Source organism: Chionomys nivalis, chromosome 20 (genome assembly GCF_950005125.1).
Source record: "Chionomys nivalis chromosome 20, mChiNiv1.1, whole genome shotgun sequence".
NCBI lineage: Eukaryota > Metazoa > Chordata > Mammalia > Rodentia > Cricetidae > Chionomys > Chionomys nivalis.
Genome location: NC_080105.1, coordinates 25208748 through 25224758, shown reverse-complemented (window position 1 = coordinate 25224758; position 16011 = coordinate 25208748).

Sequence of the window (16011 nt, the reverse complement as noted above, 5' to 3'; positions counted from 1 at the left end):
TAGGATTAATAAACTGATTCCAGTTTACTATTTCATCCATATTTTAAATCTTATAAACCAAGAGGCAAAGAGTAGTCGTCACCATTATAATGAAATCAGAAAAGAAAGAACACTTACATGATCTCGTATAATCAAACACTAAAAACAACAGATTCTTGGTTACTAGTTTTTTGGCTATCTTTAGGGTAGTCGTTGTTCGTACCTTATTGACATAAACAAGTTCTCTTTGGAATCAGAAGAAAAAGAAAGAAAGAAATAAAGAAAGAAAAGAAAAAAGAAATTCGTGGCCTATAGCTCCGGTTAAAGAGCATGCATCGTTGCTCTAACAAAGAATTTTTCTCTTTTCGGGCCAACTGGAAATAGGCAGGATGCAGTGCAAAACAGCGAGAGCCGGCTCATGGTCCAGCAGCGCTCCCAGGAGGGCGATAGCGGAAATAGCAAGCTCACAGACTGCCTGAGCATCGCGAAGAGACACCCAGAGAAGGTTCAGAGAAGCAGGTAAGGCAAGACAAGGGTGCAGAAGACAGGCCAGACAGCAAGAGATGTATAATCTGGAGGCATCTAGTGACCTAGGTAGCTTTTGACCACTGAGAATATCACAAGGAACTAGAGAAGGAAGCACAAAGAAGCAAGTGTGAATTTATCATAATAGGAAAACCCTTAGCTTTGAATATCCAGGACACACTCTTAATATTTAGATTCCATGGTAACCATTCACTAATACCGGTTTCAGAAAGCCATGCTGCTGAATCTGCCACCTGTCTGGTTGGAGCATGAAAATAAAGCCATTGTGATCATGAATGCCTGTCCTGCCGGTCCGTTTCTCACTGGTAAATTAGGGGTACAGTCAAAATTATCACTGGGGGCTCAATGAAGTGCACGGATTGTTAATTTATATTTTAAGATAAACTAGAATGAGTAAAAATGAAAATATAAGTGGCAAACATCATCAGTTCACTTCTTTTAGTTAATACACTTGCAGTTACTGTTTTACATGGAACTAGGTAAGAGATGCACTGAGGGACCAGGGCCCTCCTGGCTGTAAAGACAATTTTTGCTTCACTAACAGCAGTTTTCTGTAGTAGGTATGATAAAATTCTCAGGTCAGGACAAGGAAATGCAGAAAGGGCTGCCAAATTCTTCCTTCTCAGCCAGTTCCGATTTCCTGTCCTTGGCTCTTTTTTTTGTTTTGTTTTTGTTTTTTTTTTTTCTTTTGGTTTTTCGAGACAGGGTTTCTCTGTGGTTTTGGAGCCTTTCCTGGAACTAGCTCTTGTAGACCAGGCTGGTCTCGAACTCACAGAAATCCGCCTGCCTCTGCCTCCCAAGTACTGGGATTAAAGGTGTGCGCCACCACCGCCCGGCTTCCTTGGCTCTTTTTGGGCCACTTATTTAGAGCACCTTGATAACCACAGAACATGTTTGACCATGTTAGCCCAAGGCCAGTTGTAAAAGTGTGAGTTGATACTATTCATATTGTGATTAATGCCAAAGCTGTTACAGTTTCAGAAGGTTGTCTTTTTTCACCTACAAGCCACATGAGCCTTTGAAATTATAGCCCCAAAGACGAGTTATTTTCACATATTATAAGTAACTAACAGTTATGAAGAAGGTTTTATGAAGCACTTGCCTTTATGCCAGGCGTACGGCTCTACTTTGATAACAAAGAGACCCAGTCTTTCCCCTCCATAGAACTTAAAGGATAAATTTTTAATGTTGCAACAGTAATTCATTGTGGTTAATGTTCAGCTTGTGTTAGAATAAAGAGGAAAGTGGTCTAGGATGTTGAAAACTTCGGATGGAAAGTTAGGCGGCTGCTCTTTGAGCCACACAGCCTCAGAATAAGGGATCCGCGACAATAGCTGGAATGTGGTGTGGTAAGCAAGCGTGGAGGTGCTGGGTGAGAGTTCCTGTGTGTTGCACAGGTTTCCAGTGCAACCCTCATTTCAGTAGAAGCAGGAATACCTCAGTGGTGTTCACATTCGACTACAGGAGACCTGAGGCTAAGGTGAAATGCTAAACCTACTGCCCGGATCACACAACCCAGACTATATGTTTTGGTATATCTCACCCACTTAAGAAAGTCGACAATAGGAGAGTTTTAGAATGAAATGACTAAAATGATTATGACTTTGCCTTATGGAAATAGTAATAAAAACACCCCGAGATGCCTTGGTAAGAACTGTGATGGAACTCAGGAATTGTGATCCTCGCCTCTCTTTGTGCTTTGCTCCATTGTTGTGAATCAGCAGCCTTTGTCTGCTCGGAATGTTGCCTTGATTAAACCTGAACCTGAAAGGTTAGGTTGTGTCAGAGACAATCTCATACATAGTTTTTAGAAAGAAGGGTGTGTGTGCACACGTACGTGTGTGCATGTGTGTGTGTGTGTGTATGTGTGTGTGTCTGTTATAAGCTGTTTGGATTCAAGTCATTCAGCAAAGAGCAAGATATCAGAAATTCTTAGCAGGGGACAAATGGGAGGTCAGAGCATCAGCACATGATTGCTGTCAGTGGGTACTCAAAGGAAGTCTGTCTTGGGGGCAGGAAGGATTTTTGCCTCCTTTTGTTCATGATAAAATGCTGACATGGTTTGAATTACAGTTTTATAAGCAGTGCAGTCGGACCACTGCTTCACCATATGGGACTGGGAGTGATGAATATTGTAGATATTTTTTTTTAAGAAAGGCAAATGTAAATGTAGAATATACTCTTTGTAAGAATCATATTTTTATGAGGCCGCCGAAGAGAAGCCGAGTGTTGAATCAAATCACGAATTCTCAAGGCCATCGTAATCAAAGTAAGAAAAGTATATATTTGCTCGGGGAAACATCTGTTAAGGAATTTCTCCTGAGTCTCATCAGGAGTTGGCAAGCTTTACAGCTTTTGCTATGTATTCATTATTGGCTTGTCTGCAGAATAGTTTACATTAGCTGTCCTCCTATCGTTAATTCACTAGTAAAGAAATAACCCTTCCAATGGCCCGCCTTTGTTAATAATGCCCCCTATGAAATTCAAATAAGCAAATCACTTGCAGGTTCATATTTTATTCAGTTGTTTTCTTGGATTCTATGTGCTCGTGTAGACTTCTAGAAAGGACAGAAATAGGAAGTGGGGAAATGAGCACGAACCTACCACGATACCTCTGGAAATTCCAAGAGTGGTGTGTTTTTCTCTTAATGTTTGATTCATAATCACCACATCACTTTTAACATATCCCTGAAATTATAGAAATGAGATGCATTACAATTCTTTTGAATCCAAATAGAGGTGACCTCTGGAAAAACACATGCTTTTATGAAACTATCAAATTGATAATAGAAAATTGTGGTTTTGAATCTGAAATGTCTCCCACAGGCTATTGTTTTGGAAGCTTGAAGGCATAGAAAGTGGGAAGCAGTTCACTAGCCATGGGCCTTTGAAGGTTATGTCTGCCCTAGGCTCCCACCCTAACCCTCTGCTTCTGCCTCCTTTTATGTGACCATGCTGCCTGATGTCCTATATCACACGCAGTCACTGTCTTGGTCCGCACACTTCCATTCTGCCATGGCATTCTCTATTAATTGCTTTTCTGTAATAAGACAAAAATACTCGACAGAAGAAGGCAGGGCTTATTTAGGCCCCCAGTAGAACACTGCAGTCTATCTTGACGGGGAAGGCATGACAGCAGGGGCATGAGATAGGTGGCCATATTGCATCTGGTGTCTGGAAGCGAGAGAGTTGAATGCTTATACTCAGCTCCCTTTCTCCTTTCTCTTCTGCCTAGAGACTCAGGTATTGGAATGGCGCCACTCATATTTCGTCACATTCGTCCCCCCTCAGTTAACCTAACTTGTCTTTCTTACACGTGTGTTGAGGTTTGTCCTCAAGGTGATTTTTGAGCCTGTAAAGTTGAAAATCAATATAAACAATACAAACCATATTGTTTCCCCATTATGAAAATGAATCCCTCTAAGAAGCTGAGCCAAAGGACATCCCCTCCCGTCACTTGTTTTTGCCAGATGTTTTGCTACAGTAGCAGAAATATAAATAATGAAGTAATTTGTTTGCTGGAAAAGCGAATTGAAGAAGGCAGAAAAATCTTCTCTGACCATCTTATATAAACGATAGATTACAAGTGGCATATATTAAATGTGTCATGAACTTTTTGGCCATATTTGACATTAAATGTACTGACTGGCATCTTGTATTTTCAGCTAGGTCTCCATTTGGTGCTTCCCATGTGTCTCACAGCCAACACAATCCTGTATTGAAACCCCTTTCTATGACTGTGCTTGTAAATATATTGGAGCTTTGCAAGTAAATTATTCCCAATGCAACATTTGGTAACAAAGTAGTCTCTAAGACTCATGCGAATGGTAATGTGAAATAATAATACAGCATCTTTCTTTAACATTTTATGTACTCAAACTGTTGCTATAACTCAATTCACCATTTATCAAGAACAAAAGTAACATCCTTGGCATTCAGCTCAGTGTAGAGCGCTTGCCTAACATACCCCAAACCTTGGGGTGGATCTCAACAACAGAAAAAACAAAGTAGTATTCAGTTGTGTAAAATATTAACCTGCAGTTGTTGATGCTATTATTAGGTGTCTGTAATTGCCTATGTCATCAATCTCTGGCAAGGAGCTTTCAGAATGCTTGATGATATTGCAAGCATCAAGCTGTGTTGCATTAAGCAATGATGAATCTCTTTCCAGGTAAAGCTTTGGCCTTTGGTTATCATAATGTATCACCATTTTGTTTACAAATGGCTATCCACTCTATTAAATGGCAATGGGGTGCATGAGATCCAGCTTACAGGGAATGTTGGTACTAGCTACGATCAGAACAGACAGCATAGTGAAAACAGCCAAAATTACTTGTAAAAGAAATTCTTTTGGTAATTTGAAATCATCGTGGTATAGGCATTTCAATTATTAAAAAATGTTATCTCAAATAACATGCTGAAAACTAACATGCTTTACATAGTGTACACTGATTTTTTTTCCTTGTGGCATCGGCAAATCAAAACCAGGCCTTCATGCATACTCAACACGTGTTCTGCACAGAGCAACACCAACAGACAACAAATATCTTCATTTAAATGCTAATTCTAGCTTCAAACATGGTTTTCAGTGTCTACCTGAAGTTTCACAACATTATACACCTGACAATTTACAGATTTCACATGAGTCTCTTCAAACCTTTGTGTTTGATTTATTGAACCATTAGCTATTTATTGCCCAGGTTATTGTAGTTTTGAACAAAGACGTCATTTTTGTTTTTGTTTTTTTTTGGCTAAGAAATACAAACACATAATGAAAATGACTCAATTTCCTCTTTTTCTGATTGGAAAAAGACAAATTTATGTTCTTCCTATGTGTCTTTAAAAGTGACCAAAGATGCCATTTTACTCTTATGGAGGAAACGGATTGCCATGTCTGCAGTCACTTTTGACATATTTTTATTAAAATATTTTGCCTTGCGTTTGTTTTTTTTCTATAATAGAAACATTGTCTTCAATTTGTGTGATAAACATGCTAATAACCTCTCTTTCACCATAAAAAAATTAAAAAATATAGAAGTCTATAGAAATAATACTAGGACTATAGTAAAAAATGTTACCAAATCTTTAACAATTTCACCATGCCTATATTCCAAAGAAAGACTACTGACAGAAGGTGCTTCAAAATCTTGACTACCTTTCCCTGTCTGCTTTATTTTTATTCATTTTTCTTAATTAGACTATTTAATAATTTCATTTCCTTCATATATTCATATTGATATATTGTGCTTTTTATATTTTAATGTTTATAAATACATGCATGTATAATATAGACCACTTTACAACTTACATTATTTGTTCACTAGTTTACTTAGTTTTTACTATATATTACATTCCTATGTTATGTACAATATGTGCATATAAATAATATTTAAATTATTTTGTCTTGAACGCCAGCCTTCATATTTTGAGCATTTTGAATCAACCTACCTGGTTGTTAGAAAGATATTCTGTACATTTTTTAAAGAGGTGGACGGATCAAGTCTTTCATCCACCTAAAGTGGATTATAAGGTATATTTCTAAGTTTACTTTTGTAAGTAAAGTCAAACCTGTTCTTTAAGTAACATTTATTGAATATGTTGTTTGCTTATTTTCCATGACACACGTATCATGTGCACATGTGTTTCTGTCTTCTCAATTCTCAATTCTTCTGCAGCTTCCACCTGCATAGGAAGGTTTGGTATCCATTAGGACAAGACCTGCAGAGCAAGGTCTTGGGGCAAGCTCAAGTGACACCAACTTCATATAAAGAGGCACTGAAATGTCCCTTAACTTGTTCTTTCTTATTTTTAAAAACTTGTTGTGTTCCATTGTTTACCTCTGTTAAATGTAGGATTAATTTGTAAGTGCCTTAGAAGCATTCATTTAAATTCTGACTGGAATAAAAATAAAATTAATGCCTGCCTATGTGCCACCAGGTAATGGACTAAACCTCTGAAACTAGAAGTAAAACGGCTTTCTTTTTTAAGAGTTGTCATGACCATGGCGTCACTTCACAGCAAGAGGACAATGAGTAAGACAGCATCTTTGTGCACTGGGGGTCAATTTGTGCATGTGAATACAGAAGCCAGAGGCATCAGATCCCCTGAACCTCAGTTTAGTTGTAAGCCACTCTGAGTAGGTTTTGCACAAACCATCTCTAAAGACCCCCAAACTTAGGTTTTGGAAAGGAAAATAGTTTTCATTTTCATTCTCTCTCTCTCTCTCTCTCTCTCTCCTTCTCTCTCTCTGTCTCTCTCTCTGTCTCTCTCTGTCTCTGTCTCTCTCTTTCTCTCTCTCACAGACACACACACACACACACAAAACAAGTTTTTTGAAACAGTATTTCTCTGTGTAGCCTTGGCTGTCTTGGAACTAACTCTGTTGACTGGCCTCCAATTTACAAAGATCAGACTGCCTCTGCCTCCCAAGTGCTGCTGGGATTAAAGGTGTGGACCACCACAACCCGGCCACCACCCAGTTTCAATATATTTTTTGACATCCTTGAACTTGAATATGATCAATAGTTCTACAATTTCAAACGTTTATTTTAAAGAGAACCAAAATTACAGTACTGTAATGTAAAAAGACACTATTTAGATTTATTTTAAATGTGTGGATATTCACACTTAAATGTGTTTATAGCAGAAAATCTTATGTAGTAATTCTTTGGGATATATTAGCATACGTCCCATTTTGTAAATTCTTCAATATTAGATGTAGAAGTAGATGTGAAATGTAAGTTTAAAATAAACATTCAAAATCTCTAAGGTTTTCTCGGCTGGCCTTGAAGTGGAACAAGGACAATAAGTAGAACTTGGAGCAGCGTCAGAAATGGGAGATTGATAGGGTTTACAGTTTGAGTCCTCTGCGCCAAACACAGCTGTCATAGGATGCTTGCATTGGCTCCAACTGCTCACCTCCCCAGCTCATACATTATCATATGATTGTAGGATGGTTATGGTCTTGGCTCCAACTCCTCACCTCTCCTTAGCCATTCATTATTATATGACTGTCATTCTTAGGCATCAGAGGACGGTTAGTGTCTATGGAAATTGCCTCCTTGAGTGACAGATTGCAGCAGAGGAATGAAAAACATCAAGTTTTCTGCTTATTCTTACTTTTTGCCATGAAAGCTCATTCAAGACAGCTCAAAGAAGGGACGGAAGCATTCTTAAAGCACAAACGGCCCATCCCAGCTGAGAACCTGCTCATAGTCAGGCGAGTAACCACCTCACTCAAGTTCCCTTGAGTAAACATTGTTGGACATGTGCTGGTCCCTCTGAACCCTGGGCTGTGAAGGCTTCTTCATACAATTGTAGCAACTTGTATAACACAGTTCTGTGCTCTTACTTTCATTTGGGTTTTCTTAATTTTTCTCAGTAATGCTGTATTATAGAATATCTTCATTTGTAATTCTTAGGAGTTTGATTTTAATTAATATTTAAGTGTTCTTTAAAAATCAGTTTTTCTATTCCTATTTCATACTGTGTTATTAATTTGAGGTCTTATGTTTTTTCATGCAACGCTGAATTATTATCAAGTTCTTTGCCATTATGTCTAATGATTTTCTGAAAGTGTAGTTAGATACATTCTATTCCTTTATAATCCATCTTTTGTGTTTCTTAATTGTTATAACATTTTTAATCCTTTCTTTCTGTGCTACAGTCTATGTGAATTTATGATGTGTCAATTCATAAAAATCTCTATTTATGTGGTAGCTTGTCTGGCATCTTCAGCTATAAAGATTTTATTGTTTATTTTCCCATAAGATTTTTCCCTACACTTGTTTTAGTTGTACCAGAGTCTGATAATTTTCTTAATCAGGTTTTTCATTTTTACCTATTTTGAAAGATTCATACAGTATATGTTAAACAACAAAATCATTTTATTTTAAATATAACATCTTCATTTACTTAAGCATTTTAATCAAACAAACTCAGTTTAATATTTTTGTTAGATTCTAGGTAGCTATCTCCTGATTGCTCTTTTTTGCTCATATGGGATGACTAACATATTTCCTGCCCATTGCTTCCCGGATACTTACAGGCTAGCAGCAAGTGGTCAGAACATGGGAGATGAAGCTAACATATTTAATTCCCTGATTGTCTGTAATATACCTCTGTCCTTTGGTTGAACAATAACTACAAAAAACCATGGCTCCATAGATGATGCTATCTACCTACTGCTCACACAGTGACCAGTAAATGCACCTATCTGGAAGACCAACAAACAGTTTTAACAAAGGTAGCAAGGAAGTGAGCCAGTCATAAGGAAACTGCATTCTTTACATAAGAGTCCTTTTTCTTCTCTCCTTTGACAGCCTTCTCTCAGAAAATACCTTACACTGCATGTCATTCATCAATTATCCTTTTCATGAAGGCATAAAGATAAAGTATGTTTGTCTAAAATCACTTAATTTAGACATTTGATAGACCGTGAAATATAGTAAATGGTTAACTCGGGGTTTCTAAATTTAATTATTTTCATGTGGTATTTCTTATTCAGACTTGGTTTTTTAACTTTTAATAGTATATAACATTTTTATATCATGATACTATAATGCATATTACTTGAAGAAACCCTTGATTAAGGATTAGAAGTGTGTGTGTGTGTTGGATAGCATTTGTAACGTTTTTATAGCATGCTACTTTGTTAATCTAAAAGGAAGTCCTAAATGTACCATATTTTGGTATCTCTAGTAATGTCATCCTTCATTTGAGAATATCAATGCTAAGAAATCCTGTGTATCTGCATTAAGAGTGCTTTGCTTCCATATATAACATACTGTATCATTCAACTTCAGAGGAATAACTTAGGCAAAAATATTGCAATTGTTAAGACAATTTCTTACATTCATTAATAGTCCCACTAAAGTAATGAGTAATATTGCACAATCTGTAAGAAGACTGAAATAACTAAGTAATTAGCATTTTGGCAGAGGCTGGATTAAAAGTTTATATCTAAGCATCTTCAAATGCTGACAAAGACTTTTTGCCTTTGGGTTATTTTGTGTTTGTGAGAGAAAGAAGTGCTAGGCAGTAATTTTATGTTTTAAAGCAAAAATAAGTTGTAAAGGTTTTAAATATTTAAACCTTATCGGACCAGAATAGAAATTCAGAGCTCAAAGAGATTTTAGAAATAATCCAGTCCGATCTCCGGCATTGAAACTGAGTCCCGAGGAAGTTAGGTAAGGCCAAGGAAAAGCAGCACATTATTCAGAAACAGAGGCTTGCTATGCTGGTCCCTGTCAGGAACCAAGTTAACACAGTGTACTTTAGAAACCATGAAAAGATAAGTTGACCACAAAATTCACTCTATCAGTATTCTTAAGGTTCCTGTGCATAAATTCATCTGCAGAACAGAATGGAATGTTGTGGTTTTTCTACCTCACCTTTCCCTTGGGTTCAAGGAACCCTGCTGTCAGTTATTGAAAAGCAAAGGGTGGGGAATTACCATTACAAAAACAGCCTCAATATTTTCCACTCTTTCTACTGTAACAATGATTCCATTTCTTTATTGTCATCAACCTTTGTAAATTGTTCTTAATAGAAAGGATTATTCATTCAGTAAGACTTTAATAAAGCATCTATTCCTAATCATAAACCCTAGACACCAGAGATTCAAGAAAGTTAGAGGGAGGAAACTCATGATGTTTCCTTAACATACATTTTATAATTAAAATCGTCTTTACATGCTTTGAAGATATATGACATGGGCTAGAGAATTGGCTCAGTTGTAAGGCATTTGTTGCTCCTGCGCAGGACCCAGGTTTGATTCTCAGCACTCACATGGTGGCTCACAAATATCAGTAACTACAACTCCAGAGGATCTTGTGCCTTTTCTGACCTTTGTGACCATCCGGAACACACATGGTGTACAGACAGACATACAAGCAAATCTCAATAGATCAAATAAATAAACCTAAAAGGAAAAATTTAAGATAACGTGTCATAAATATGTGATACATGTGTGTATGCATTACAGAGATGAAGGGCAAATATTAAGATCAAATGAACAGAAATTATAAACAAGTTAAAAACAAAGATGTTTTGATTGTGTAAAACTGAAGCAATTGAAAATTTAAGTGAAGTGTGAGGGAGAGAAGGTCTTGAATAACTTACGAGCAAACTACAAAGGCTTTTATGCCTATGAATGTGAAAAAAGAATCACTGAAGCAGAGAGGCTGTTGAGAGTCTTGGAAGAAGTAAAGTGGCCTGGGGTTTTGGGTTTCACTGGGGATGGAGCAGTTGATATGGCAATCAGAAAGGGAGTGATCTAGAATGACCAAATGGGTTAGTGTCATTCTGGGGCATAGATTTTGGAGATGATAAGGTAAATCTGTAAGTCAGAGTTTTCTAGAAAAACCAAGTAAGATATCAGAACCTGTGCTATTTATTGACTTGAGCCCTATTACTGCTATACTTCACACTCTAATGATGATTCTCTTTCTTTACTGTCATTAGCCTTCATCATTGTTTCTTTATAGAGGGGATCATTCATGCTCTTCAGACTTGAGAGGGAGGGGGAATGGAGTGGGGGGAGGGGGAGAGAAGTGGGGAGAGGGGAATGGAGTGGGGGGAGAGGGAGAGGAGTGGTGGGAGGGGGAAAGGAGTGGAAGGAGGGGGAGGGAAATGGGAGGCGGGGAGGAGGCGGAAATTTTTTCAACTAAATAAATAAATAAATAAATGACTTTATTAGGCATCTATTCTTAATCATAAACTCTAGACACCAGAGCATCAAGTAAGTTAAAGGAAGGAGACCCATGATTTACATTACTGAAACTCTAAGCTGTGAGTGCATCTGTAGGTGGAGGCCCTTAGACATGGTTAGTTTTACATATGGTCATGTACATGACCAATGCAATTGAAGAAGAAACGCCAGCAAGCTTCCTAGATACAGGTCTATCTGCAAACAAAGAAGAAAGCCCTCCCCTCTTCTTGGACTATTGAGTCTCCAAAGTGAATTTCTGTAGTTTAATCCATTGTCTATGTTACATTTCAAATGTTTGTCTTTGTTTTTGAGACAGAGACTAACAGACACAGACTTGGGAGACACAGAGACTGTCTACTGTGATTGTGTGATTTCAGCAAATCTCAAATCTGTTGGGTAGACTGGCAGTGTGGAAGCCAACTACACACTAAAGCTGAAGCCTTGGGTTTGCATGTGGCAGGTCAAGGTTATAGCTTAGAAACTCAGGCCAAAATTGATGCCACAGTTTTAAGGCAACTTCATGGGAAATACTATTGAAATGATGACATGAACTTCTTTTAGGACATATGGTAGAACTGGATGAGGAATGGCAAGATAAGCCTGCCAGTCCAATGTCCCATATAGGAGGTGTGTAGTTGCCTGTTAGAGTCCACTATATCTAATATAGTTTCCAGTTAATGGTATTGAGACTGTGTAAAATGGGAAGAATGATAGTAAGAAAGCAGACTAGGAAATAGCACCTCCTTTGGCATTCTTGGTCTCTGACCAAGACAGAACCAAGAACTTTTCTAGCTGCTAGTCTAAGACAAGAATTAAAACTGTTCATTCTAATGGTCCCTGCCACAAAACTCCTTTCCCATTTTCTATCTCCTACTGTCAATCAGTACAAGGCTACTAGCTGCTTCTTTCACAGAAGTCACCCATTAGGTGACATTAGGTATGTGAGGTAACTAGGGAACCCCCTGAAATGTATCCGAAATCCCGTTGCATTTTGTTTCTTTCATAGGGCAAATGTAACATAAAGATTTCCCAAGTGTTTAGTAACTTTGCTGTAATATTTCACTCTCGATGACTGCATTTAATGTTTTATGCAACTCTTCCATTGTAGCCTACAAATGCATTCTATTTTTAAAAACAGATTTATTACTATCATCACTACTATTATTTCAAACTTACTGAGTGATAAGAAAATAGTATCACTGTGTTACATGTGGTTATCCTCATGTTCCAGTTATCTAATTTTAATTTTAAAAAGAATCTGGCTTTATTATCTATATTATTACATATAAGAGACAAAAGCAGTGCACAGATGGTTATGCAGAGGGAGCCCCTGCTCTGTATTTGCAAATCCATGGGCACAGCATATGAATATATTTTCAGCTTGAACATAATTAAGCTGGGTGGAAGCCATTCATTTGAACCATGGTAATATTGTTCTATATTTAAATACAGAAATACTGCCGGATCTGATCCAAGATTTACAACAGTTTTGCTTGAGAACAACAAAACAAAACACAATAGTTAATCCAAGACAAATTCTGATGTAAAAACTGTGGGTAAATCTTGTCTAACTAAAATGTATAAATTTATAAAGTTTGATTATTTTCAGAGCATTTGAAGTAATCAGTGTCAGTTCAACATTAACTCTTATTTTTAAATGCTTTAGCAGCATATGAAAAGTCACAGCAAGCAGCACCTTCCATGTGATTCAATGCTTAAAATGATTTCTCAAATCTGATACAAGTGTATTTTCATTTTGCATTTTATAAACAGCAGTTTAAAAGTTTATTAAATTATCAGAAAATTATTTTATGAAAACATGCCCACTGAATATTATATCATAATTAATACTTTTATTCCAAAGAAAAGAAAACATATAACACGTATACTTTGTGAAACTCTCTCATTCTATTTAAAACTGATCCCAAGGAAATTCCATCTCATATTGCTCCAGTCGAAGCCTAACCACCTGGACCTCCATGGGCTCAAAACATGAAGTGAACGAAATAAGAGACAGGCCAAATAGGAGGACATTTTGACTGTTTATTGCATATTCACGCTTCAGTATGTAGCTCTTTGGTGTATATTATGTATATTGGTAGCGCCTAGGTACAGCACTTAAAAAATTACACTCCTCTCTTTATTGCACTTTTAAAAGTGCATGAATGGATTAGTCTTCTAGGACTTTGAATGCATTTTAAATGCCCTACACTGTGTTTACTGCAGTTCTTATTATTTTGAAAAAGCATGTGCTAGCCACTTTACAGCCTCCTTTGAAATTCTCTCACATCCATTAAGTAAATGATCAAATTAGCAGATAAATACATTGCATAAGTTATCAACTCTGCCTGTAGACACAAGACCCAAATGTTAACAAATGACTAATTTATGCCCTGGAACTTCCTCGGGCCTTAAAGTGTCTCTCAAAATTCAAGTTTATCTGAATTGCTTTCTGAGGGCGTATTTTCCTTTGGTATTTATAAAATAATTTTAGCTAGATAAACAAATGTAAATGAAGATTTCAAAAATCACTAGAAACTGACTTCATTCTATTTTCTTGCACAGCTTGAAATTGTGAGAGCATTTACCTGTTTTCGCTCTAAGTCCCTTGTCAACACTTGGAGACAGCCAGTGCTTTCTTCTACTTAATAAGTGTACTTCTGAGTGTGTCAACATCTCATCCAGTGAGTGTAAATGTTAAAACCAGCTCTGCTGCTTCAGATCGTAGCTGAGTGGCTAGAAGTTGCAGGATCCACCTGATGGAAATATCAGAGGGAAGAAATGTTGTTATTAATTCTGGTAATGTTTTCTCTAAGAAAATATTGAAAGTTAGAGGCACAAGTTCTAACATTTAATTGGCTTGTATTTCACAGCTATTTGGTGAACAATAGTCATCCATATTCATTCCTCATATTTACATTTTTGTCTTTATTTTTTAAGAGTGTCAACTGTCTGTTAAAGGTAAAAAATCATTTACATCCCATTGTAATGAGACAACTTGTTCCTTTCCCAGCTGCCCAGACTCCTGAAATAATCACACAGAAACCATATTATTTAAATCATTGCTTGGCCCATTAGTTCTAGCTTCTTATTTCCTAACTCTTACATCTTAATTTAACCCATCTCCATTAATCTGTGCATCACCATGAGTTCATGCCCTACCAGCAGTTTCAGTCTCCAGTGGGGCTCCATGGCTTCTCTTTGACTCTGCCTCTTTTCTTCCAGCATGCAGTTTAGTTTTTCCCACCTAGCTAAGTTCTACCTTGCTATAGAACAAGCCAGTTTCTTTATTTGTTAACCAATAAAAGCAATGCATAGATAGAAGGACTTTCCACACCAACATTCTATTTTATGAAATAGGGACTTTACTACATGATGTTTCAATTCTTAACATTTATACCTCAAATACAAGGACACTCCAGTAGTTTGAAAAAAAGAACAAAACAAAACAGAAAACAAAAAAAACACAAAACAAAACAAAACAAAAACATCGCTACAATGTGTTTAAGGCACAGATTGACCCTCAGACACTGATAGTGTGAGACTGTGAGACTTCAATACCCCACTTTCACCAATGAACAGATAATTCGACAAAATTTAAAAAGAGAAATGCTGGGGGGGCTGGAGAGATGGCTCAGGGGTTAAGAGAACTGCCTCCTCTTCCAGGGGTCCTGAATTCAATTCCCAACAACCACATGGTGGCTCACAGCCGTCTGTAGTGAGATCTGGTGCTCTCTTCTAACCTGCAGGCAGAGTACTGAGAATATTGTATACACAATAAATAAATAAATCTAAAAAAAAAGAGAAATGCTGGAGCTAATTGATGTTATACATCAAATGAACCTAATAGATATTTACAGAACACCCCACCCAAACACAAAAGAAAATACCTTCTTATCACACCTCACAAAACTTTTACCGAAATTGATTACATACTCAGACACAAAGCATGTCTCAATAGATAATTGAAACAACTCTCTGCATCCTCTCAGATGACCACTGATATTACAACTAAACAACAACAGAAACAAACAAAAAACTTGCAATCTCATAGAAACTGAACAACCCCCTACTGAAGTCAGAAATAAAAATGAAATTAAAGACTTTCTAAAATTCAATGGAAATGAATATACAACATACCCAAACTATGGAACACTACGTACCTACATAAAACATTGAAAAGATCTTGTACCAGCAACTTAACAGCACACCTGAAAACTATGGAACAAAAAGAAGTAAAGCACACCCAAGAGGACTAGACAGGAAGAAATGATCAAAATGAAGACTGATATCAATAAAATAGAAACAAAGACTAATATAAGGAATCAGTGAAACAAGGAAATGGTCCTTTAAAAAAATAGACAAACAAACCCTTATCCAAATTAACTAAAAGACACAGAGAGATTATTCAAATTAATAAAATCAGAAAAGAAAATGGGACATTACAACAGACACTGAGGAAATCCAGAAAATAGTAAAGAAATAGTTTTAAAACTGTTAATCCTTGATAGCTTGTTTGGAGGTTCTACTAGGGAACTAGTAGCTTCTCATATACCCTGGACTAAAGACTGGTCCTTCTCTACTCAGGGAAGGTCATCTTCGATTGAGTGTGCAGCTTCCAGAGGGACATACAGGAAGAGGTAAGGGAGGAAAAGGACACCAACTAGCCAGTCATATCAGCCAAATCAACACCAGCCATCAATGGGGTGACTGATGTCACAGCCAGATCATCCCACAAGGTACTCAATCATACTGCAGGAACATTTGCTCAAGAA